Below are 27,076 nucleotides of genomic sequence, written 5' to 3' on the forward strand. Positions count from 1 at the left end.
GTACTTTGAACTTGAAGTTATTCTCAACTTGTGTATTCCTAGAAAATACATATTAAATGATGAATGTGTGAATTTCGATAAAATAGAGCTTTTTGTCTTTTGTGACGCCAGCCTCAAGGGGTATGGAGCTGTTGCATATTTTCGTGATCCTGACTCTTGCTGTACGTCTTTTGTTCTTTCAAAGAGCCGTGTATCCCCACTTAAAAAATTAACCTTGCCTCGTTTAGAACTTATGGGAGCCATTATTGCCGCAAGAATAGTTAAATATTTAAGGAAATTATTTAATATCCAAGAAGATAATGTATTTTGTTTTAGTGACTCTAAAATTGTTCTTCACTGGATCAGGGGTACCGCTGATAAATGGAAACCCTTTGTTGCTAATCGTGTACGGGAAATACAAGATGTTGTATCACCTTCGCAATGGAAATACTGTAAGGGAAATGACAATCCGGCTGACATAGTTTCACGTGGATTAAGAGCTTCTGATCTAGTGGAAAATAAACTTTGGTTCAATGGACCAGTGTGGTTAAAAGAGAAAAATGTACCTTCATCATCTTTTGATCCTTTGATTGAGCCTATGGTAGAAGAGGTACAGGTAGAACAGCGTCAAACTACTGTATGTTCTGTTATTAGCCAAGAGCCTGAATTTGAATTGACATCCAGGTTTTCATCCTGGAAAAAATTGAAACGCGTAACTGCATGGTGTTTAAGATTCTGCCACAATATTAAACCTACATCTTTAAAACTCAAGGGTTTTTTAACAGTTCAAGAATTGGATAAGGCAAGCAATTTGATTTTTAAAATCATGCAAAATTCCGAATTTAGAGAAGAAATTAGACTTTTGAAAGCAGGGAAGAAATTGAATCTCAGCAGTAAAATCCTGAAATTAAATCCTTTTCTTGATAGAGAAGAAATCCTTAGAGTCGGTGGTAGACTCTGTAACTCGAATCTTTCAGAAAACACAAAGTATCCAATCATTCTTCCCAAAAGTCACCAAGTTACTGAATTGATAGTCAAACACTTTCACGAAGTGAACCTTCACGGAGGAGCCACATTAACATTATCTGCTCTGCGACAGAAATATTGGATCGTTAATGGCCGAGAAATTGTAAGAAAAATAATTTGGAAATTTATAAAATGTTTTAAAAATCGAACAAGCACATCCAGTCAGATAATGGGCGACCTACCTGCTTCTCGCGTATTGCCGGATAGAACATTCTCGAATACAGGACTAGATTTTGCAGGCCCCTTTTTAATTAAAGCTAGGAAAGGAAGAGGAGGAACGAAATATAAATGTTATGTTTGCCTTTACATATGTTTCACCACAAAGGCCATTCACCTAGAAGTGGTCAGTGATCTAACAACTGAAGCATTCCTAGCATCTCTGAAAAGATTTGTGTCACGCAGAGGAAAACCCAAGAAAATCTTTTCCGATAGAGGCACCAACTTTGTTGGGGCTGATCGAGAATTAAGAAGATACATAGCTACACTTTCCTTTGATGAAGCATTTCAAAACTACCTAAGCGGTGAAAATATTCAATGGATCTTCAATCCTCCTGCTGCCCCTCACTTTGGAGGCCTTTGGGAGGCTGGAGTGAAACAAATGAAGATTCACTTAAAGCGAACTATTGGGACCCAGGTTCTGACATACGAAGAATTTCACACCTTAATTACACAGATCGAGGCGTGTTTGAATTCCAGGCCAATAGTTTCCATCTCATCTGACCCTGAAGATTTTAATCCTTTAACACCTGGACATTTCCTAATTGGGACTGCATTAACAGCAATTCCTGAACCTGATCTTACAAATAATAAGCTAACCCCTGCTGAAAGATGGAAATTGACACAGCAAATTTTCCAGAGCTTTTGGAAACATTGGTCTAGAGATTATCTTTCACAATTACAAGGGCGTACCAAATGGTTGAGGGATAAACCAAATTTAGCCCTCAATGACTTAAGTCTTGATAAAGGACGAAAATTTGCCTCCATTAAAGTGGCGACTTGGACGAGTAATTGAACTATATCCTGGTGCTGATGGAAAAGTTCGTGTTGTGAAACTAAAAACTTTATTGGGCGAAATGAAGCGTCCTATACATAAACTTTCCCGCTTACCATTGAATGAATAAGACTCTAAAAAAACATTAATTGTATATTCATAATTTGTGTCTTTATTATTATTATTAATTCAATTATGTTTCAGATTCATAGAATGGACCACAATTGTGGATTATGGTAATTTAGCAGTTTCATTATTTTGTTTTCCTTCTAGAGATTGTAAGTATGTTTTATTTGTAAAATTTTGTGCTAAATTTAATGTTGTTATTCAATTTAAATTTGTCATTATGCATTTTTATTTTATATGATATACTGTTGAACTTTGGAAAACTTGTTTGAATCTAAAATTGAAGATCTTTATAATAATGTTGTAATGAACCAATGTTCATCGGGGCGGAGTATGTTCCGTCTTTTTGGTAGATAGGTGGCGCTCTTGATGCGCGCCGATGAAAAATATATCACTTGACGCTTGAACATGAAGAATGACGCATGTCATATATATTTGATGCTTGATTATGTTTCACGGCTGCTATAAGCGGAAGTAATATAAGTTTATCGTTAATAAATGTTATTTCTATGTTCCGTGAACTCTTGAAATTTTGATTTGAAATTCTAATGCTCTCCCAACCTTGACTCCTGATACGAAACGATCTTTGAATTCACGACTCATGAAGAGAGAGACACACTAATTCTCACTTTGTTAACAACGGACACTATTCTAATCTTTTATTCTTCAGAAGCAAACAAGCAATATATTTTACTTTAATATCTAGCAGTAGTTGTTAATGACAGATTATTCGCTATGCATAGAAACAGACAACATAAATACAGAAGTTAAAAACCTACACAAATAAAATTTTAAAGTTTACAAAATTTAAAAACCCCACTCATAGAAACAAAAACCATTATGACACGATAAAAACGGTCGATTAAAACGGAAGCAGTTAGAAATGATCAACTAGACCGTAATACTTAAATAATTTTCGGTATATATCAAAGTATAAAGAAGAATATTTTCAATATTCAATTTCATATTCAATTTCATATAAGAATATTTTCAATTTCAATATTCGCGAAAGAATTTTGCATCCATATCTTCGGTATCACATGCTACACAGTTAGGATTAGGAAGAAATCCAAATATGTATAAAAAAAACTTGCTAAATAGGCATGTTCATCTTTAATTGGAAAGTCGTACAGCATGTCCAATCAGTTTCTTTCACCCGTTCCATTTAAATGCTTTCATAATCTTTATTCAGAGAGTTTTTATGCGCTTCACTGTAACTAAAATTGTTAATTGTATTTAGAATTGGTTTCACAGTCTACGAAAAATCAACCTCCTCTTTCGGTCGCTTTAGATCGAAAGCAACGATGCTCGTGAAGCTATTGTCTTTGTGAAAAAGGGTCACTGAAAATCTGTCACTGCTAAAATCATCTCGTGAGGTTGATGATAAGACTAAAATGACTACGAAAACTTGCACTACATTCACTAGAGAATTCGCTTAGAACTTAGTTGAGAAGTCCGCGGTGACATTAGTCTTTGTGATTCATATAAATGAGAATAAGATAGCCGGATAAGATATCGTATAGTATATACTAAAATCATGAAGATTATACCATATTTTAATACACACGGAAAATAAGTGGAAAGAAAGTTAATTAACTTCAATCGTAATTCATAGCAAGCATACACTTTATTAACATACTATTAAATTCAGAAGTTTACACTAAAAACACTATATAGCTACTAATATTATGAATGGTGTAAATGATAAAGATCGTAACAAATCCTAACATACATATGTAGAAATAAAGACAGACAGTCTATGAATAATTCCTTAAGAATAAATTTTAACATGCATCATAAATTTTATGTGAATATACGGCTATTATCACTAGAATTCGCTAGAAGTGAATTTCAGATGCTTAAAGAGTATTTTTATACACTCTTCTTTTCGCGATCCTGGGATGCATTCAAATTTTTTTCCCGAATATTTAATCCGGTCGCAAAACCATCAATTGACTCTTACCACTTTGCGCACGAGGTGGCGCTTCCAATTCTGGTATTTTTATTTAGTTTTTAACCTTCTCTTAAGCTATGGAAGATTGAGAGTACATTAAGTCAGGGTATAGGCAGTAATTATGTGGTATTAAAAACAAATAAACAACGGGCAGAAGAAAGAAAGAGGAAGGGGAAGAGAGAGAGAGAGCTTTCATTATTTTCTAGCCTTTCTTTTTTCAATTGTTTTATTCTTATAAATCCTTAATCTATCGAAAAAGGAAATTCTTTCGCTTTCATTTTTTTATTGTTTTTTCATACTATTTTTTCTCGTTTCAAAACAGTTTGGGGGAAAAATAAAAATAAAAATAAAATGCGCGGCGGTGTCGGATAAGGGAAAGGTGTATTAGCGAAATATTTTGTTCGAAAGTAGGGAAGGAGAAAACGATACCAGCGATGATGGGAGTGAAGAAGAGGAGGAAGAAGAAGGGATGGTTAAAATTAGTATCAGGTGCAATTTAGGGGCCATTAAGGAAAAGATGGGAAACAACATTATTGATCAGAAATTGGCAACATTATTCCTTTCAGACGATAGACGTTAAAAGGATGAAAATTTGACTTTTTTATATTTTTTTAATTCTATAAAAGAAATGTATGCGGATTATGGAAATTGTTTTAATTCGCTTTGAAAGAAAGCACACACAAAAATAATTATACATTTCTTGTTTCATTTAGCTACGTAGTTTTCGCGACAGTGATACACGAAAGACAATTATTTAAATGTAGGATTTACAGCAGATGACACAGTTATTCTGTATGTAGATAAAAAAATGAGGATAAATTTTAATGACATAAAAGCAGATCTTGTTCGGAAAGGTCCATTCGTTTACATCTTTTGTAAAATGTTTCCTAAAATCAAATGAAGGGAAATATAATATGTCAGAAAATTTAAACTGGAATTGGGATTGGAAAGTTCTCTGAAGATAGTCGAATCAAATGAAGTTATTGTTTCCCAACGAGGATATGATGTGTGGTAAATACTTTAGCTCAAATAGGAATAAAATAAATTTTTCCTTTATATTCATTACAACAGTTTTATCAAAAACCCTCACATATGTTATCACATATATATGTCGGTGATTATTCTCACATAGCACAAAATCCTTCCCAGTATATGGTGAAGAATATGCTTACAGACTGAGCGCATATCCTCAGAACAACCCGTAAATATCTCTTTAACTTCCCATCTCAGCAAATCCCCAGGATTTCCTCGGTAAGATCCTCGGCAGTGTACGTGATGTTGCGAGGATTTAAATTACATTTTAGCACATCATGGAATAACTCCCTGTGGTACGCGTACTGCTGGAGGTACGTGATGGCTCAATAAACGTACTGAAAAATTATCAGCAATGGTGGAAAACAGCGAAGACAGCAATTGCTGAAACAAATGCTCCTAAAAAAGCAAAGTATTTAGAAAAATTTAATTTATTTTGTAATCAAATGAAAAATAATTTCTCTTTTCATTTTCAAAATGGTTTTCAATTGATTGATCCTTGAATTCAGACTTTGAAAAAAAGATATATTACTTCTTTTTGGATTTCAAAAAAAAAAAAAAAAAAAAAAGAACATGAACACATAAGTATAATGTTTTTTACTGCCATTTACAAACACAGAAGTTGTGAAAAGAACATTCTGAATTTACATGTATGTTTAAAACAATTACTGTAACAAACAAGGAATTCTCCCAGATTATTTAAAACTTCAGCTCTCCAAATTTGATCCCAACTTCAAAACATTGCGCTCAGGAAAGTGGGATCAAGGTTCTTTTTTTTTTTTTTTTTTTTTTTTAAAGATTGACAGTGTGATATAGTATTGTTGCGCTATTGCGTTATTTTCTGACATCAGTTGTTACGTTATTTTCTTACTTCACGTTCGTACGGGCATCGTGTGGGTTTGGAGAGTGAATAATGACGACACTTAATGAAGTATCGAAACACACTTTAATTAGCCAATATTAATCAGGACAGCTCAAATGTCACCTTTTACAGACGTCGAAGATCTACTATACAGTCGAGGGAACCATCAGCGACACAGTCTTCAGGTTATCAGGCTATAACGGTGGAGAAAGCTTCACTGCAAAGCACCAGAATACAGCTCTCGACTCTGCTCGGTCGTTCTCGGAACTCCATCTCGAGATTCTCTACGCTACAACTTGCGATGCACACGACGACACACAGAGCACAGCTCCCGACTTTTCGGTTCAGTCGTTCCCGGAGCCTAACACACTCTCTCAACGATGGACTAACCGCGATACACTAAGAGACTCTTCGATGCTCTCGACGACACATTCGGCACTCGCTGGCCGGCTGTCAACTCGATCGACTCCGCACGGACTGACTAACTCGAGACTAACTATCTCGCACTCTAGACGATGCACTCTCAGACTGCGGACCAGCAGAGTTATACAGCTTTCGGTTTGTGTTCGAGAACATTCTGGGCTAAACCGGTAAGAATTCGTTTCAGAAGATTCTCCATCAGACCATGGCATATCGCCAATTTTGTCGCCAAATGGGCGATTTCTCGCGAAATGTGCTTAGTGTAACGGCTATAAGCATATTCTTACAGATCGATGCTCAGTGTTAAACTTAAAGTGAACGAAATTACATTTTAATTTAGTTTAAACCTATCATAACTTTAGCATTTTATTATGATTCAACACTATTTCAAAAATGCTTAAATTGTTTTGCATAGTTCCACACTCATAAACAGTCAATGCATTTATCCACTAATTTATTTTCTTATTTGCCTTTTACAATAGCTGATATAGAAAATTATTACAGCACATTAATAATTATGTTAATTCCGGATAGACTTGAGTTAATGCGAATAATCAAGATAATCACCATCTTCAAGATATTTTAACATATTCCGGGACACAGAGATTTAAACTAGATGTTAAATTACGAAAACTTCTGGACAATCAAGTTCTCGAGATATCTGCAATATGTCCCGAGACAGAGTGCGGCTGAAACGTGACATCGTAAGGATATTTTGCATTAAGGGAGTATTAATAAATTCTCTTGGATATATGAAAGTATTTCTGCTTACAATGTCAAAATAACATAGAAGAAGAAATACAAGTTTTATGCGCCGTAAGCAAATTCTTAAGAAGCAATAAATTCGCACCCGTCCTTGAAGTCAAATGTCGCATCCTACCTGTTTATTATTCTCCAATCATGTTTTTGTGTTTATAATTCATAATTATTCATGCTTATCTAGTACTGAGTAAATAATAACCGTATAAATGTATTTCTAATTAGATATAAAAAAAATATAAACGTACGTATCAGGTGTAAGACAGCACAAAACGACTAAACAGAGAGCAAGGTAAGATGATGGTGGGACATAAAGTGAATGTGCACCGCCATGAAAAGAAACATGCCGTGAAAGAATGACGACGACGCAAAGACGTCCTACCTCCACTGTCATTTTTTATCTGTTAATATCTTTCAATAACTACAGCCATCAGTGTATTCACAGATTTAATTGGATTTAATTGAAATATTTAAGTAACTTTGATGTGTCTGTTTACTAATATGGAAACCAAGCCACATACATGGATTCCTTTCCGTTTTCACAAAACTTTTAGTCGCAAATATATCACATAAAGTGCTCCTAATGACAGTTTTAGGACTAATTTCTTTTTCACAAATGCCAGCAAATCTGCCAAAAGAGAATCGACAACATTTATTATTATGACATCTCAACTTGCTTTTACTAAACTATCGTCTGCATGTGGATAGAATTTTCTGTGTAGTTAATCATTTGCTTTGATCCAGTGAATATCTGCTGCCACGGATTCGAAAGCTGATCAAAGAATACAAATAACGTTTCGCCATAAAGGTGTAATTAATCCTCATTTTTTCCCTTTTCCCCTAAATAAATTGTGACTGGAGATGAAAACTGATGCTTCGCTTATCCTCAAACAAAACGGTAATTATCTACTGAGGTCAGGTAACGTTCTAAAAGGCCGCTGAAACTTCAGTTTTATAAATATTTAACAAAGACCATGACCTTTTTGTTTGGAAAGTGTTATTTCATAAAGAATTTATTCATGATGGATACTGGGTGAACGCGTTAGACGTGAAAAACTCACACGAATTTTGCTGTACGACAAATGCGCCACCACAAAATTCCATTCCCATCAAGCAGTTCCTATTAAAAAAAAAAAAAAGTGTCAATTTAATCCCCCCCAACTTCTCGACAGATTTGGCACTTACAGATGACTTTGTTTTCCCACCAGAGCCTCAGAATTTAGTAATTCAGAAAGCTGTAACCAGAGCCTTCAGCAGTATTCTAAATTATGAGATTTATGAGATCTGAGAAAGAACCCAACAAACAACAACAACCCAAACTGCCAAGCGTCTTACAGATTTAAAAATACTGTATGCCGATAAAAAAAAGATCTAATCTTTCTCATGCAGCTTCCGCTTTTTGTACAAACTTAGCTCTGAAATTTTATACACGCCCTGATTAGCCTTCTTAAAATCGTGCAGTGGTACGAATGTGAATTTTTCAAATGCTTTAGAAATTGAATGAATATACTGATGAACGTAATTCATTTGAAGCTGGAGGAAAGGAAGAGAAGAATGAATATGATGTGGCTTAATTATTCAGACGATCATAATGGGCCGAACGAAAGTAGAGAAAAACTTTATCACCTTCTTTATAAAACATTATATTTTTAAATAAACTGAAAAGAAAAATTTTTTATCCTCCTTAAATTATGAATATTTTCTTTAATAAGAAAGGTGACGAAGACCATGAAAATCTATCCTTTACCATCTCCAAATACTTTAAAACCGCTTCCGCAAGGTGCATTCGGACTTCGCACTCCGAATTCTCCCGGCTGTCATCAAAAGAAAAGAGCTCTCTCCCGCAGCGCCCTCTCGCGGGATTCTTCACTTCTCCCCAAGCACACCTCGACCCAAACACATTCAAGCTCACCCAGGCCACTAAAGATCTCTCCATCCACCCAACTCTAATTTTCTCCTTCTCTTTCTTCACCCACAGACAAGAACGATGGGGTCTGGTGGGAAGTGGCAGACGAGAATGAAGGAGTAAGAGGAGAGACAGAGCGAGAAAGCTCTCTTCCCCCATCCTTCCACGCGGTTCTGCCTCAGCTCTCCATCTTCCCTCGTCGGCAGATGGCTTTGTTTACCTCGGGAAAACACATGGGCGGACGCTGCTCCTTTTAGCCCACCTGCGTTGGGGATCAAAGTTGGATGTCCTTCCTCCTGCAATCCTGGATGACGCATTGGAAGAGGGGTGTCGTGCGGATCATGTCCCGACTTAGTGGCCGAGAGGAGGCATGGTTTATGGAAGAGGAGGTGCACAGCCTCCCGTTAGGTGAGGATTTGGGGGCGGGTATGCTAAAAGAAAATATAAACACTTTTTAAAGCCAGACGAAGAGAAATGTTGGCATATTTTTCAGACACATACGTCATATTTTGACAAAGCAATGGAATACCTGTACCTTTCTTTTAAAAAAAAAGTAAAAGAAATAATAATTAAAAAGAGAAACAAAATCTCAAATGATTCGGATTTGAAAAGTCGCATCAGAGGGTTTTCAGTCCTTCTAGCGCGATTCTCTCATATGCATTACTACTTAGTTGCTAATCGAATCTACTTAGTTGCCAATCAATAAAATAAAACATCTAATGCTCTAATTTAATTTGTTTTGTGCTTATTAATACCTTTTGTCTTCTTGCTGGTACTAATGTTACTTCTATTCCTAGTTAGTTGCTAATCGAATCATTATATCTTCCTTTACTAATTCTTCAATCCTTCTTTAACATTATTTTAAACCACTTTTTTTAAGAGGAAGCATACGTGCATACCATTGTAGCACATTCAATTAATTTCAAATAACCCTTAAATTTTCCCGTATATAGCTCTACTTAATTTTGAATTTGTTATGTACTATAATAAACTCCAAACACATATATTTTCGAATCTGTCCTTTAAGATTACAACTAAAATTTTATTCATTGAAAAAAGTGTTTAACATTGCAATATTATCTCATTTTATCTCTTCCTAAAGCTGGCTACAAACTACACTATACAAATATTTATTTTTAACAGTAAACTCATTAGTATCAAAATTATCTCATATTTGTTAGATTAGGCATGCAGGTATATGTTAACAGAACTCACTGTATAAAGTATTTCTCCCGCCTTCTTAGCATGCTTTCGTAGTGTAGTGGTCTGCACGCTGGGCGCGTATTCTAGAGATCAGTGGTTCGAGAGGGCTTTGCTCATTTTTCATTCTTCAAGCTTTGAAATAACCTAATGTCTCTACAACTGTACAACAGGAAATGCAGAACTGAAACCCCTTTACTTTTTTTAGTAAAATCTCTTAGAAAGAACCAAAACAAAAATAATCCATCATACAGTTTGATGGGAAGAAGAGTTAGAGTGACTGTCATTATAAAATTCCTCCACAGTTTTATATAACAAAAAATAAAAGCGATGGGGGAACTTGATAAATATATAAAGAAAATGTCTTATACATTTGACAATGCAATTCAATTACTAAATTTCGTTATTTAGGTGCCTACGTTTTTATTATTCGCGATATAAAATTGTAGATGAGTTTTGTAAAGAGAATTTATTCTTTTACATCCCGTTCTCATAAGAGTACATGATAAATTAATTGTTTTTCAACAATTCAATTAATTGATTTATTATCATCTAATTGAAAATTCGTTTTTCATTTATAAGGTATATTCCCCCCACCTTCCAGCATGCCTTCGTTTTGTAACGGTAAGCATACTCGGCGCGTATTCAGGAGGTCCAGGCTGGAATTCCGGCGACGGCACTGCACATTTTCACGTCTCCTGCTTCAAAATAACCTAATGAGTCTACACATTAATGAACATTAATGAATAATCCTTCTTTTACATCCAACAGTTCTGTTACATTAAATAGTCGAAAAAGTCTAGCAATTATGCCCCTCTTCCAGAAAAAACGGCCTTACCGGTCAGAGGTTTAAAGTTCTTCAATCCTACTAAGATAGACAAGCGAGGTGTCGCACAGTCTATGAAGTCACAGTTCAGTTCTGGAAAGGTTTAAATAAACGCTTTAAACTAAACAAATGCGCATCTTATGCTACAAATTAAATCCCCACTGCTTGTGAGATATTAGTAATAAAAATCTTAACCTTAAATTAACTCGATACTGGAGACTGCAATTCAAACAGTCTTACCAAACACTGGCTTAATTTATGAAGCGCGCGATTTACTTCGGCTAGCAAAATGGCTAATGCCAAATTACTACTGCACAAAGCTGCGCAAGAAGAAAAGACAACTACAAGCGTCTCTGCCAAAAGCTCTCTCCTCAAGAACTCCAACTACTCATAACTCACTTACATCTTAGTAAGAAGTAACGGAAAGAAAAAGTGATAGTAAAGTTCCAGGTCATAAGAAAATAGGTTAAAATAATGCTTTACAACTTCAGCTGAAACACATGTTAAAAGTTATATAACATAATTATAAACATAATGCAACCACATCAATCAAAAAATGTTTCCCTCTATTAAAATGTGAGGGGGAAAGCTTTTTTAATATAAAATAAAAAATATAATAATAAAAGCCGCATAATAGAATAAAAGCTATGTATGATAAAATTTTATAACTATACTGAAAATACAAATTATTCAGATATTGCCTTGGTTGGAATATTTATCCTTTCGATTTCTCTAAAAATCATTTATGCAAGAAAGAAATGGTACGAAATAGCAAGAATAGCAATAGAAAGAAATAGAGAGAAAGTAAGAAAGTAAATCAGATTTCGTAAAGATTAAACACTACAGTTTGTGGTGCAAAATTTGCTTTATGATCGCTACGCACAGTCAAAGAAAAATTCGTAGACATAATTACTAATGAGTCAAATTTGATGCACTGAATTTATGAACTTTTCACGTCTTTCTGATCTCTGCATTCTTTAGATTATTATGGTACGAGCTGTAATGAAATTTTCGCAATTGAATTCGCCTTTCGCAATTGAACTCCAACTACCGGACTATTTAAGGGATTTTTAAGAGTGAATGGATAAATATCAAGGGATGTCTGTAACATGAATATTATCTAAAATGGAATGAAAGTGCTATTCTATAACTTAGTCAATAAAAAGACAGCAAGACTTTTGGCCTCTCTTTCTTTTTAAAACTAATATCAATTTTAACACATACTTCGATATGCTACAAATCTTTTTCTCGAGCTAAACTCGAGCACATGAAATGCTGAGTTGCCAATTTTCATTGAACAAGATGAAACACTGACCAGCTTCCAGAATCAATTTAGATTACCTCTTTTCAGGACGATGGAAATTGGTCAAAATGGATTCACCTTATGGCCATTAAGTTCTAATTTAACTCTATCGTAGTCTGTTACTTTATAACTGGCACTTCAGGTCCATTTCTTTTCCGGAAACTGTGATCCATGGCAACGATTGCTTTGTAAAAAAAAAAAAAAAAAAAATCGATTCGTCTAATTTGCAAATATTTCCTAATTCCCTCTACGCAATGATGACGACACACGTTTTGATCGTAAACGAAATAAAAATCGCTACGACCTTGAAATACTTATTAAAAAATATCAGACTTCTTTCTTGACAGCTTTATCAAAAATGAGGTTTACAGCGAAAAAAAAACTGATAATTAACCACCTTGAGAAGAAATCACAGAAACGATTGCAGGCCTTCTTGTCAGAGAACGGGCCAAAACTGAATATCGCTATGACAACTGTGGAGCCGTTAATGTAGCATAACCTGAAACTTGTTCATTTTATTCATGATACTTTTGAATAACTGAAGTAAATAAAAGCATTCTGAATCTATTTCATACAATAGATACTTCCGAAAGACCCATCTTTCATTCTTGGAAACCTTGGCATGGAACTCACGTAAAAGTAAATTCACATGCTGTTTATATTCAAGTCTGTTGTTTTGCTTTTAATCTCCAATTAATTGCTTCAATATCGTAAATATTCCTCTTCTGAAAATAGATTAAATAAGAGAATTACGTTGCCTTAACTCCCAGCCCAGGCATGAAATTTTTATATAGATCGCAGTCAGATACTTTCTATTAGTCTTTTAAATATATCGCGTTATTCCCTTGCCTGTTAATTGATATTCTTGATTATGAAAGCCATTTTATTCTTGAGCTTAAATTTAGCATTTCTTTAATAGATTAAAAAAATATAATTTCCTCGCCTGTGTTATAATAATTGCTTATCTGGTCAACCAAAAAATATTAACTCGTTTTTACGGATTTTTCAAACAACTTGTGCTTTCAGCTACTGTGTTAAAAACAGCTGAATTATTGCCTCGAATTCAAGTCGCTGAAATGCATTACAGAAGGCAACGAACAAAGATAAAGTATGAAATGCAACAATAACAAACGAACCAGTTTTTGAAAATGCACAAGGTGAGGTACGTAAAATAAAAATAAAAAACTATTTACGAAAACGCACACAAGAAGGTACATGTTTACCGATGCAAGTGTTGTGCATTGTTTGTCTTTACTAATACTACTAACGTCAGTAGACAACAATAGCAATTTCCATTCTTCTATTCATTCATACAGTAAAGTATATAAATCTTTGGGGTAACCTTGTCCTGAGACTCGTACGTGAAAATCACTGATGACACGAAACATTTTAGTGGTTGATAAAAATGGCTAGAAAAGACTTTACAATGCATCTGATTTTGAGCATATCCCGCATATAACGCGGTTCGATAGACCATGATTTTAGACGCTGCGCAAGGTGTGCTTGATTCAGGGATTACGTGTTAGCTGCAAAATAAATTAAACAAACTTTCAAAGAAATTTTGCAGCCAATCAGAATCGAGAAAAAGTTTTGGTTTGGCTATTTAATTACGGCAAAGCACAAGAGGATTATTTGTCTGAAAGGAAGCGATGCCTGCGTGGACGACTTTCTAAGAGAAACCTGCTCATATCCACATTAGTCACGGAAAACCATAAAAGCGCATACAGTCAGCCCCGTTTGCCTGGAATCGAACAAGCATATGAAAAAATACGAAATATGAAAAAATACAAACATATGGAAATTTCATTTTTCAAGTAGTTTTTTAAAACATGCGTATATAACGCATGTGATTCGTAACGATTTACATGTTTCGTAATTAGTAATTGACATAATTCGTATTCTAATACATACATAGCGCGACTCTTCTTCCCGGCATAGTTTACAAAAGATACGAAATAAGTTGTAAAGATCATTAAGTTTATCGAAGCAGGAAACGTGAAATATGTAAATGCCCTCCAAGGGATTCAAACTTCGGACCTACCAACTGCTATCCCGATGTGCTTTCTAATTACACCACAAAAGCACGTGGTAAAAAGAAAGAAAAACTTTACCTTCTCCCTCATTTAAAGGGCGACTGGAGAGGCCGAAACCTTCCCCAAACCTGATGGTGACGAATTATCATCCATTACCTCTTAATTCGACCGCCATTTGCAAGAACATTAGGTTTAGCAAAGCACTAAACGTGAAAAATGTACAGTGCCCTCGCCGGGATTCGAACTCTGCATCTACCGATTGATATCTGGACGTGCTTTTCAATTATACCACGAAGAAAAGCAATAAAAAGGGAGGAGAAAAACCTTATATTCTTCTCCGCTTAAAGGGAGACTGGATCTTGGGACCAAATCGTCAATCTTGATGGTGACGAATTATCGTCCACAACCTTTTAGTGCCCTAGTAATTCTTAAAATGTTGCAGGGGTGACCGCCATTCAGTTAGATTTCCATGCATTGTCTATAATGTCTGGAGACGTAGTTGGTTCATCCACCCTCTGAACATCCTCTGTTTGGGAAGAAAGCATCAAGCTAGGACAAAAGGCTTTAGTAAAATGCTTTCTTTTCTGTAGCATATAAGCACTTAAGTTTATCTGTCTGGAATATGAATAAAAGATACGGCTTTCTATGTCCCAAGCAGTTGTGGATCTTCCTGTAGTTTCCTTATAATGCTGAAAGCTTAGATGTGCATATCAAACTTAAAAAGAATTTTGCAGATAGTACATTTAAGTATGCCAGCAAAAGTAGGCACTCCAAAATTTGAATCGCAAAATTAATGGGAAAATAGAACAAAATGCGGTGCGCATTTAGCAGACCGGCAAGACGATACTTAATCACTAAAATTGTCGATCAAAGATCTAAAAATGTTCTATTTTCTTATGATTTTACATGTTCACTGGAATAGCATTCTTTGCGTTCACACTCGGCTAATTGTTTGACGTAGCAGGCCTAGCATTCGGCTTGTCCCAGCATTCTCATAAAGTGTTACAGGTGGTGGTTCCGTCCAGCATTTTTGGCTTGCATGCAATTCTATAATGTTGTCATCTGTACATCTCGATGGTCCATTCATTTCTTTGACTACAGTCTGAAGAAAGGTGATAACAAATGCAGGCTTTGTGCGGACGAATATTATCCTTTTCTTGGACCTGAATGATATAAACTCCTCCTTAAATTCAACGCAGGCAATCGATTAATAGCTCTAATTTCTAACAATTAATAGCCTGATTTCTAATTTAATTTAAGAGTGAAAAATGTGAATACTGCAAGATATGCTGCGCAATAATGTAGGAAACTTATAAAATTACTGTAATAGTCTGGTTAAAAAAGCAAATAATACTTTTGAATTTACATAACATCCGACAGAAGATTTATAAGAATTAAAACAAACATATGTACTAATCCCAAAGCGTAGAATGGAAAATGAATTGGGAAAAAAAAAAAAAAAAAAAAAAAAAAAAGATGAAGGGGGAAAAAAACTCTCCCCCCTAATTATATCTCTAGTGCAGAAGTCATACTTAATCTCCGATAAAAGTTTATATTTTTCATAATTGAAAACTAAGGGACGCGCGCTATTTACCTTTACCTCATCATACGACCCAATAATTCTGAATCAAAAGAACCCCAAAGAGACTTGTTAAGACAAAACTTCGGCAACGTTGTTTATACTGAAGAAAATTTATGTTTGTGAGGAAATTTAGAAATACATTTGGTCGTCACATTTCTCTCGAGGCAAAGGCTGTTGCTCATTGAAGTGATTAAAAATAATGACATACTTTAGAGACATTTTTAATCTTTTTTATGTGCTTTTTTCTACCGTTCCAAACTCTTTCTTTTTTTTTCTTGCGATACGTTCTTTTTTTTTTTTTTTTTTTTCCCTTTCTCTCATTGTTCCAAATCCACTGTCTCGATTTTGGAATTGAACGATCATATTCTTAGCAGTGGGACCTCCCATCCCTCCTTAGTCTAAGACAGGCATATTCAGTCAGCTAATCATTATTGCATATAACACTTTTTTTAGCCTTTTCTGGGAAGTTTTTTTTTTATTTCAAAATAACACAGGATCATATTTCAGCGACTTGAATTAACAAGAGAAATGGTATTTTAATTGACTTACTGAGGCCTTTGGTTGAGAGAAAAACAGTGTTAGGATATGGCAATAAATAGATATGCCAAAACAGTAAAATCTTTTGAATAGCAATGCTTTTGAAAGTCTAAATTTAAATCAGAAATTTACGCCTATAAGATAAAAAATGTACCTACACTAGCGAAAATACACGATGTGAATCGTAGATTGAGAGTAATTATCTAACAACGGATAACAACTACGATACCGCTGTAATCCTTCTCTAATAAGGACGCAAAAAATACAATTCATAGTCATACATTTTTCAGTCTAATGCGATATGGAACCCACATAAAAACTGCGATAGGAAAATAAACTAATTCTCTCTCATTATATCAGCAACAACGGAAGGCAGTTTTTAATGATTTTCGTCTTTCTAATCAAATGCTCAAGTTCCATTCAATATTTCATCTATATTGAATTTTAGTCGATTAAATGTGGCAAAAAAACTGATCATAACTGATCAGAAATCAATAAAGCGAACAAACAAACACACAAACAGACATTCTTCTTTATATACATAGATTTTGGAAAACTTACAAATTTTGATTAACAAACTACGATTTGAAAGCGAGCAGTAGCAACGCTTTTCGAAATAAAACATTTTTATCTCCAACGCCCCAGACTGTTGCCACTCGGAAAAATGATTACGAAATTAGTATTTTCAGAGTGTTTAATTAATATTCCATCTGATTAAAGTCGTCCGAAGTCGGGAACAGTCGAAATGGCTTCCCACGAGTTTTTGGAAATGTACTTAATGTTTGGCAACGCTATTTTTATTTCGTTGTGAAACCTAGAAATTTTTTATTAACAAACTGTATGATTTGAAAGCGAGCAGTGGCAACGCTTCTCGAACTAAAGAAGATTTTTATCTCCAGCGTGCGAGACTGTTGCCACTCGGAAAAATGAGGGCGAAAATTAGCGTTTTCAGAATTTTTAATTAACATCTTTTTATATACATATATATAGGGAAATTGGAACAGAGAATTGAGACTATTAAAATTTTCCAAGACACTTTGTCTAAATTAAAAAATTTTGTAGCGAAAAAGTTTCAATTGTCTGTTTCGGCGAAACGCGTAATGGGGTTGGCTTAATTCGACGTTCAAACAAATAAAATTTCCCTTGAAAAGCCAGTTTGGAAGTCGAGTTGGGCTAATTTAGCATTTTCCGCTTACTTTTTATCTGATTTTGTTTTTTAATGTTTTACATGTTAAATGGTTTGATTTTCATATGTATTAATTTTTTTAAAACGTGTTGAACTTTTTGGAGCAACAGCTCCTGGTAACTTTTAGGCGAGCTTACTACAATTTCTAATTTACTTATTTTGCAGCATATTGCGCAAGATGTTTTCTAGACCAAATTGGTCATTCAGTATTGTAATTACTACCTTGCTTGATATATATATATATATATGGGCGTCGATCTTTCCAAAGATCCAGAAAAGAACAGTAGAAAGTTTGAGACGATAGCTATAGTAGTGACTAAGTTAATCGCGAACAAACACACAGACATTCTTCTTTATTAAAGAAATATTGATTATATTATCTCCTAATATTAAATTTATAACAGGCTATTAATCTGAAGATCTAATGTGGGAACATTTATGATATATTTCTGCCTCACACTGTGAAAAAGACTTATCCAGCCAATCGACCAAAGAATTATCTAGAACCTAAAGATGAATTGCCAATCACTGTTTATGCATAGATGTGAAATTTGAAGGCATTGTCTATGATTTTAAGAAACAATCCATATTGAAATACCACACTTTGTCTCTTGTTTGCAAAAAACCATTACATCGCTCTCGGCCTTAAACTGAGGCCTACGAATCACGTTCGCAGATGCTGAGTCCAGTGACGAAGATTCTCTTGGTTTTGAAACACTGCCGGCGCCCGTGGCCGACACCTTGGATTCAGTTATTCAAAAAAAAGTTAATGAAGAGGAGAAACACGTTCGGTCGTATGCAGACAATTATGATTCTATCTTACTCTCTCAAGATGACGAAGAGCTAATCCGACATCTACAGGGAAACGTTAAACATGATGAGAAAGAGAGGGATGATGAACAGAGAAGACGACATGCAGAGCAAACACATTATGTGGAAAAAAGGAAGTTGACGAAGCATTGCAAGGTTTAAGATTTGCTGACGAGCGTTCATTCATGTTAATGGCTGAGGTTATGAAACTCAATAGTACTCACAGCGAAGTTTTAAAACTACGGCAACAGTCTCAGAAACAGGCAGACATTCGAAGTTATATATAATCACACTAAAAAATCCGTAACTTTCATGTGATAAAAAATATGATAATTTTAAACTTGTTTTCCTGAAAAATAAAATTATGTGCATATGTTTTAATATTAAATAATATGTACAATTTTTCATATTAATTTAAAGGTAGCTTAAAAAAATCTACGAAGGATAACGCATGCTTCAGTTTCTGCCGATGTCTTTCTTCACAAAACATGAGTAAGTAAATTCTAGAAATATTATTTCTCAGCAATGATGTGGAAAAACTTTTCATCCGGAATCAGCGAGGTCTCATTGCTGTCAGTTAAAAGAGATTTTATTGTATTTTGTAATAACTTTTGAATGAAACTAATAGAAAGTCAATAAAATTCAATGCCATTTAACCGAACTTTGCTTAACCGAAGTTCGGCTTAAATGGAAAGGTGCTAAAAAATAACATATTCAGTCAAGGCGCTCCAAGCTAATCATTTCCATTTTTTTTTAAGCTTTTTTTTCACATTTTATATTCTTTTAAATTAAGCAGATATTTTAAAATAAAAACGAATAATATCGGTATACTGTATGCAAAATTACTGATTTTTAAAAATCTGCCCGCAGTAGATTACTTTTAAACATTATAAACTTATTAATGGATTCTGCTGCGTTGAACAAAAACCATTCTTGAAGGTTCTAAATTTCTAAAAATAGAATAACTTCAAAGATTCTAATAAATCATACAGGAATTTCATAGAAAATTCCAACCATATTTTTGCCATTCGATAGGAAAATATTCTACTGCTCAAAAAAGTTACAGAAAAACTATATTACGTGCGTCAGCGTTTTAAGACATGAATTTGCTTGTAAGAAGACGTTAGCGTACTCTCTGAAGAAAAACGCCATAACATCGTCCGGGACAGAGGAATTCGCATTGTACAGCAAACGTAATTAAACCATATTTTACAAAATTTCTGAATATGGAGCACAGTAAACCCTTGCCGAACGCGGGCTAACGTCATTAATACATTGCGCGTCCAGCAAATCGCGTTCCATAAAGCTAACTTTCTATGTAAAAAATGTGTTAGGTACAATTTAGATTAAGAAAATATGTACCATTTAAACAAATCCAAATACTGTTAAAATTAAAAAGGAAAAAAAACGAGACAAATGTTAATTGAAAGTATTTTTAATACTGATTAAGAAGACAGTGATACTTTTTTTTTTAAGCTGATACTTTTGCTTGGGATATAGATTTATGCAAAAGTTCCGCGGTAAGAAGCGTGGAGTTTATCAGTGCCTCTTATAAACAGTCCTCTTTCTATATTCGGGTCAATCTCCATTCTAATAGGAGCCCACCAGCGGCCGAGCGGTAAAGTCACTGAACACTGATAGTTCGGTCCGAGGTTCGAATCCCGCGAACGGGCTGGCTGCATGGGCGTTTTCGTGGTTTTCCCCATGTGTAACGTGTATACGAGCCAGTTTCCCTTAGAAAGTCCTCCACGAAGGCATCCCTCCCCTTAGGCAGACAGCCCTCGAGGCTTTGCCATAATCACACATACATACCATTCTAGAAGACATTTCCTGCGCTATTTTTAACAATTTATTTAACTTCTTTCGTTTACAGGCCCTTTATCTTCTTCTTTATTATCAGTGCTTTCACTGCTGGCTGGTGATCATCTAATTCTTCATTCGTCATTTCTCGATTGATTCATTGACTTCTTCTTCCAAACCTCAGAACACATCCCCGCCAACAGCATTTGCAATTTGTACTATTTTTTGGGCGTTATTTTAAATCGATGGGAATTTAAAAGCTTTCATTGTTGATGAATGAACGTTGAACTGCGTATGAATGAAATTCTAGTGTTGGACAAATTAAATGGAAACAGTTAAGATAACACGTATATGCAAAATCTCGTCCCGCAAATCCGTACTCGACAAGCGTTTACTGTATATCAGTATACACTACAAAATCCAGTACTCATTTAACAATTACAGAACATGTTTTCGCAAAACTGAAACTTGATATTTCTTAATTAAAAACTTATTTCCAAGTTTTTTACGTTAACAGATTAGTTCTTATGGTGCCATCTAAATCAATCAAGATCAAATACAGGAAGACCCCAAAGATTACTCGTTCTTTTGAAGGAAAGTGAATATATACCTGCAAAATACGGCAAGTATCCAAAATTGCTCCATTCCATTAACTTTGGGGGGGGGGGGTGAATTATTTTTACTTCGAAATTTTAACTATTTATCGAAATTTCGATACTGAAAATATTTACACGTAATCCAGTTTTTCCAAATTCCAGTATCTCATTGGAACTTTTGAGGTTATGGCAATATTCCTAAATTCTAAATTTTCAACAAATCTGAAGCCAGTGTTCCAAAATTCCAATGATTCATCGAAAATTTTAGATGCTCTGAGTAGACCAACAGAAAGCTAATTTTCAAAATTAAAGTTTTCCGTTCGAGCTTTGGGCTAATAACTCCACTGTGCTTAACTATCAACATTCCATCAAAATAATTCCTTCGAAGTTAATATTGTTATGAAATGTACAGGCGCGGTGAGATGGCTTCCCCGCAAAGCAGTTTTAGGGATGCCATAAAAAGGCAAGGGAATGCAGGGTTGCCACATTTGGCGAGAAATCGCCCGTTTGGCGACAAAATTGGCGATATTCGATGGACGGTTGGAGAACCTTCTGGAACGAATTCTTACCGGTTTAGCCCAGAATGTTCCCGAACACAAGCCGAAAGCTATATAAACCCTGCTGGTCTGCAGTCAGTGAGTGTGTGTGCCTCGTCTAGCGAGCTGATAGTCAGTCATTAAGCGAGTGTCTCGAAGTCTAGCGCCGAGTTGGTCGTCGAGTGCATCGAGAGTCATTTAGTGCATCGCAAATTAGTGCATCGTCGAGTTTTGTCTTAGACTGTGGTGAGTCGAGAGTTATACTCTTGTGTATCGTCGAGTGCATCGTGTGGATAGTCTCGAGAGTACGTAGAGTTCCGAGAACGACCAAGCAGAGTTGGGAGCTGTACTCGGGTGCTTTGCAGTGAAGCTGTCTCCACCGTGATAGCGTGATAACCTGAAGGCTGTGTCGCTGATTGTGTCAGCGTGTTTACAGTAGTTCTTCGACGACTGTAAAAGTGTTTTGGAGCTGTCCTGATTAATATTGTCTAAATAAAGTGTGTTTCGATACTTCATCAAGTGTCTTCGTTATTCACTCCAAATCTACGGACCCCGTACGAACGTGAAGGAAGAAAATAACGTAACAACTGGTGTCAGAAGTAAGAAAAGAAAAACGCAACAATATGATTACATTTTTAAATTCCAAAGTTTCTGTCTGATTTAAATTTTTAGTATGAAAAAGAATTAACATGTAAGTAAATAAAAAAAGTATTTGTACAATAAGCTTTTATTTATGTTTATACAATAAGTCTCATAATGATTAAAGAAAGGAAAAAAAAAATTGCATACAGTTTAATGTAGGAACTCTCAACCGGGAATAAGGGAGTCCACCTAGGGGAGAGTTTCATCGTTTCATCGGGAGGAATGCTGTCAGCCTTTTACTTAACTGATATGCAATTAAATTTAGTTTATGAATTTAAAAAAAAAAAAAAAAAAAAAAAAAAAAAAAAAAACTACTTTTACTCTCAAGTTTTGGTCCACATTACCGTTTTCTAAACTTGTATTGTTTAATTTATAAAACACGTTAGAATATAAATTTAAATAAATGTATGTATGTTTTGTTTTAGTTTTGTAAAGGAGGGGGAGAGATGATTTTCTAGCAATGGAGAAAGGGGCAAGACTTAAACCCTGATTTAATGGGAACATGAGAATAAATGATTCTTCTTCGCAAAATACATCTGCAATTTTATGACAAGAATAATAGATTTCCTTATTAAAAAAGGTCAAGATTGTGATATAAAATTGTAGAAGAATTTTATAAAGAGAATTTTAACATTTTGTTCGCATTAAATAAACTATATGATATTCTCCTTTTAGTTCACAAATGATAAGTTTTAAATAAAGGCTTCTTCTGTAAAACTTTTTTAATTTTTTGTTTTCTTTTTAGTTTTAATTACACGTTATCAATCAAATAATTCATTTAAAAAATACGTTTTGAACAATGACTAATCATTCTTTTATTTCCAACAATTTTGTTCTGTGAAATGATTGAATAAAAAAGCGATTTTCGGAAAATCGCCTCTGAAATTACGTTAAAAATTTTACATGAGTTTTATTTAAATATTTATTTCCGATGATATAAACAGCAAAATTCTGGGATTTTTTTGGTTTGCCCTTTAAACGAAGATATGCGCAAAAAATCATTTTAGCATTAAATAATAATAATAATAATAATAATAATAATAATAACTTAAAAAATTTAAAATGCAAGCCGAATTTTAGATGGCTTCATTACATTATATTGTCATCCACAAATAGTGCAAAAACTTAGCTCTATAGCTTACCGGGAAGCGTAATGGCAGACCGCACATTGAGTTGAACAGTGTTAAACGAATGTCGCATACTGCGCATGCCCAGAAAAATATTTGGCGTAATTACTATGTTGGCGCGATTTGAAGGGAGGATAAATACGGTATATGGTAGATGTACCGCCATCTGATTGTAAACAAATCTGCCGTGAAGAGTGCAAAAAATGGGTAAAGAAAGTCAGCGTAAATACAAATGCCCCAGCGGATAGCGCAATAGCTCCAAACCAAATGCTATTGCAAGATTGCTTTCAGGTATGTATATATTTTCCCATTTCAGTAAATTTGATATGTTATAAGTGCAAGTATGTTTATGTACTATGTCACAGTATCATCTTTTTTAACACACATACAGTTCAATAACTTTTTTTAACATTTCCTAAATTTCTTTATAATGTAACATTAAGAAAAAGGTTTTAAGGATTGATTTGTTTCCTTACTGTTCTAATTTTTTCGAAAAGAAACATAATTTTCAAGAAGAAAACTATTAGTATTTCGAGCGTAATTTTATCACAGGTAAAACTGATGCAAGGTACTTGGGTCTTTTATCTCAAAATATGTTGAAATGTTTTGATTGAAGTTAATATGATATAAAGTAATGTAATAAATTGTGGTATAACTGTAATTGTGGTAAAAATAAAATATAATTGGTTTAAATTTACTTAACTCCTAATATTATTAAATATCTATTGAATAGAAAAATCTGATGAAATATTAAATGTAACAAGTTATATTTTTAAAAGGCAAATGATTGTACAGCATGTAGGAATTGATGATGATTTTTAATAACCCTAAAGTAATATTAAAGTCAACAATAAAGTATATTTTGATGTATGTAATTTTTCGTCAATGATTACATAACATTGCACTTTATAAAGTATGCTTAAATTGTTTTAATGTGTGCTATATATTATTGCAAATTAGTTCTTCATAAAATTGTATGTTTCTGCAGTGAAAAGTATGTATGCCATTATGAAAGTTATAGGAAAACAAGTACATGTACTGCACATGTAGCAGGAAGGCAAGATAATAATTACGACTGTCAATCATCATTTGCTTGTACCTGTCAAGCTGACTATACAGACTATAGTAGCCAAAGATAATTTGTAGAAAGTCTGTACCAGAGATGAATGTATGAATTACAGTTAGTAAATAATCATTCTTAACTAAATAGTAAAATTTAAATACAATAACCCCTTATTTCATTTTTTATAACTTTTCTTATTATTTTGATGTGATTTCACAACCGTTCACACTCTCGTGTTAAATAAGTCATTCAGCATAGAACAACATATCATTTTATTGATATAAAAATAATAAAATATTTTGTGTGTATGACCATGTTATAATCTATGATTTTTCAATACTTGAATCATCATTTTAAAGATTTTTATAAAATGATTTTAATTTCAGGCATTGGCACAGTGAATGTCAGCTGAAAAATTTTAACCTTTGTTTCTGGAAGTGGAATGTTAAGATGTAAGTAAATGTCTGAGTTACAGTTAATAATACTGTGAAGCACTTAATTGTATGCTTTGCTAATGAAGTTAATGAAAGAGGTGAAATTTCAAATGTAATTGTTTCAATTACAATTATTACAGACATTATTTAATTTTGTAATAATGCTAATTAAATAGAATTAAGAAAATGCAAAAGTTAGTGCATAAGTATACTAAGTAGTTCAGAGTAAGATTTATACTTAATTTTATAGTAGGCACTCATTCACACATACAATGACTCGCACACTGACATAAATTTGGTGTGCTTTTATACTATTTACATGTCTCTTATATTCAGATTTGAATCATTATCTGCCAACAAATTCAGTTAATCAGGCATTGTTGACCTTATTAGTTTCTTGCAGATGTGTGAAATTTGGGAACATTTTTTAGATTTAGTGTAGTTGTTGTTTGCTTTTCAGGTTTTCGCATAATATCAATCAGAAACATTACTTCCATTTTAAAGGTCAAAGAGATAAAATTTTTAAAAATAATTAGTTAATATCATATCTAAAATGTTCTTTTATTACACAACTATTATTTAGAATTGGAGCAATATTTTTATAATACTTTTATTTACTTTTCCAATGTAGTATGTTATTGAAGCCATTCAAATCCCACTTGGGCATTTTCAAGCACATTTCATTCATTTTTAGTTGTTGAGTATTATGTCTGACTGTAAATGCGCAAGCAAAGTACATATAATTATTATGTAATTTAACCTATCTTTCCTTAAAATATTTCTTTAAAATTACGGGAGGCAGGGATACATTTGAGCCTTGATTAACAGTCTTAGTGAAGTTGCAATGACGGATAAGAAAACAGATGAATAAAAAACCACCCATAATCACCAACATATAATGCAAGAATTTGAAAATAAAGATTGCTTATTAGCATAATAGTGCACTGTATATTAGATATAAAAATTATAGAACTGAAAATTTGACACATATCATATTTGCTTATTATTATATACATTGAAAATAAACAGTGTGCTCCTGCAACAGAATAAATATCATGTGTTTTGAAATTTTTTGTATACATAGTTTTTAATCTCAGACTAAATGATGCACATTATATTTAGTCTGGAAGTTCATGTTCTTTTGTCATAAAGTATGTTTTGTTGTATTTCGTCATAGATTGCAAAGTTAAATTTATGAAAATATAATGAGTTAAAAACGTATGGCGGATATTAAACTAGATTTTAATTATATGCAATTTTGAAATTTTAGAGATCTTGCTTCATATAATTATTTTTAATGTTTTTATTAAATTCTTAATTAATGCTATTATGCATGCATTAGAAAGTGAAATGAAAGAATACTTAATAATATAATTTGGTTGCATTCTGTTGTTTTTCAATTCAATTATTCTGCAAATAAAAAATTACTCAAGGATTCTCACAAATACCAGCTCAAACAGTTCCGAAGTATTTCTGCAAAATATATGTAATTACTTAAGAATTGTATCTTTTTGATAATATTTTTTAGCCTTTACAAGTTACTGCCAAAATTATTTTGTATATCAGAAATCTTCGAGGGGATTAGTGTATCTCACATAGTTATCCTGGTGCCACTATAACACTGAAATTGGTAGATGTATAATTGAATGTTTAATAAAAAATGCCTAATTCCTCTTTTATGATATTTCAAGAATTAATACTACTGAAAAAAGAAATATTAGTACATTAACATTTTCTTAATTTTCATTGTGTATTTGTTATGATACATGTATTAATGTCATTACAACTTAGCATTTGGTAATGTTTGTTTCAACAATATAGGCTTTGATGAAGTGCCACAGGGATTATCACTCAAAGAATGGGTGCAGGCCAACCACCAACACAAGATATTAAAAGAACAATGAAAATGAAGATTTAACTTACTCATAACACTTAATTGTTTCATATTATTGTAAATTTATGTGAATATTCCTGTATTCTGTTTATTTTGCAGCTTATGTTATTGTAAATTCATGTATATGTTTTCATTTTTTGCTCTCTTATGCATTTCATACAATAATTTTTTGTTGTACATATTAATTATATGTGTATATTACATCATTGAATTACTGTATTTGAAATTTAATAAACCTTTTTTTACCATTCAATAGTACTTTTCCATAAAACCCTGAACATTCAAAACACCCACATCACTAATCCTCGATTCTAAATAATACTTGAGTTTACTTAATTCATATATTAGTAACGAATTTGAAAAATAATACAACAGTGACGTATTTTAAGATTAAAAAATACTGCTCAATTGGGCATTTTAAAATGTTCTTCCTTTTAATATAGAACATTTTT

At 33.5% G+C, this 27,076-nt stretch overlaps 1 protein-coding gene across 7 annotated transcripts in view; it reads right to left on the minus strand.

Moving 5' to 3' along the window:
* Positions 1 to 27,076, minus strand: part of LOC118191585 (forkhead box protein P4-like) — an 821,276-nt gene that overhangs the window by 514,181 nt on the left and 280,019 nt on the right. Inside the window, exon 1 of one of the 7 annotated variants that reach the window (XM_085825720.1) lies at positions 546 to 669. The exons of the other annotated variants lie outside the window; for them this stretch is intronic. The gene's annotated coding sequence lies outside the window, so the exon portion shown is untranslated. Of the gene's footprint in view, positions 1 to 545; positions 670 to 27,076 lie in introns of those variants that run through there. 7 annotated transcript variants of the gene reach the window in all.

This window comes from Stegodyphus dumicola, chromosome 10 (genome assembly GCF_044657685.1).
Source record: "Stegodyphus dumicola isolate Sdum_Otavi_A_Nest chromosome 10, ASM4465768v1".
Classification (NCBI taxonomy): Eukaryota; Metazoa; Arthropoda; class Arachnida; order Araneae; family Eresidae; genus Stegodyphus; species Stegodyphus dumicola.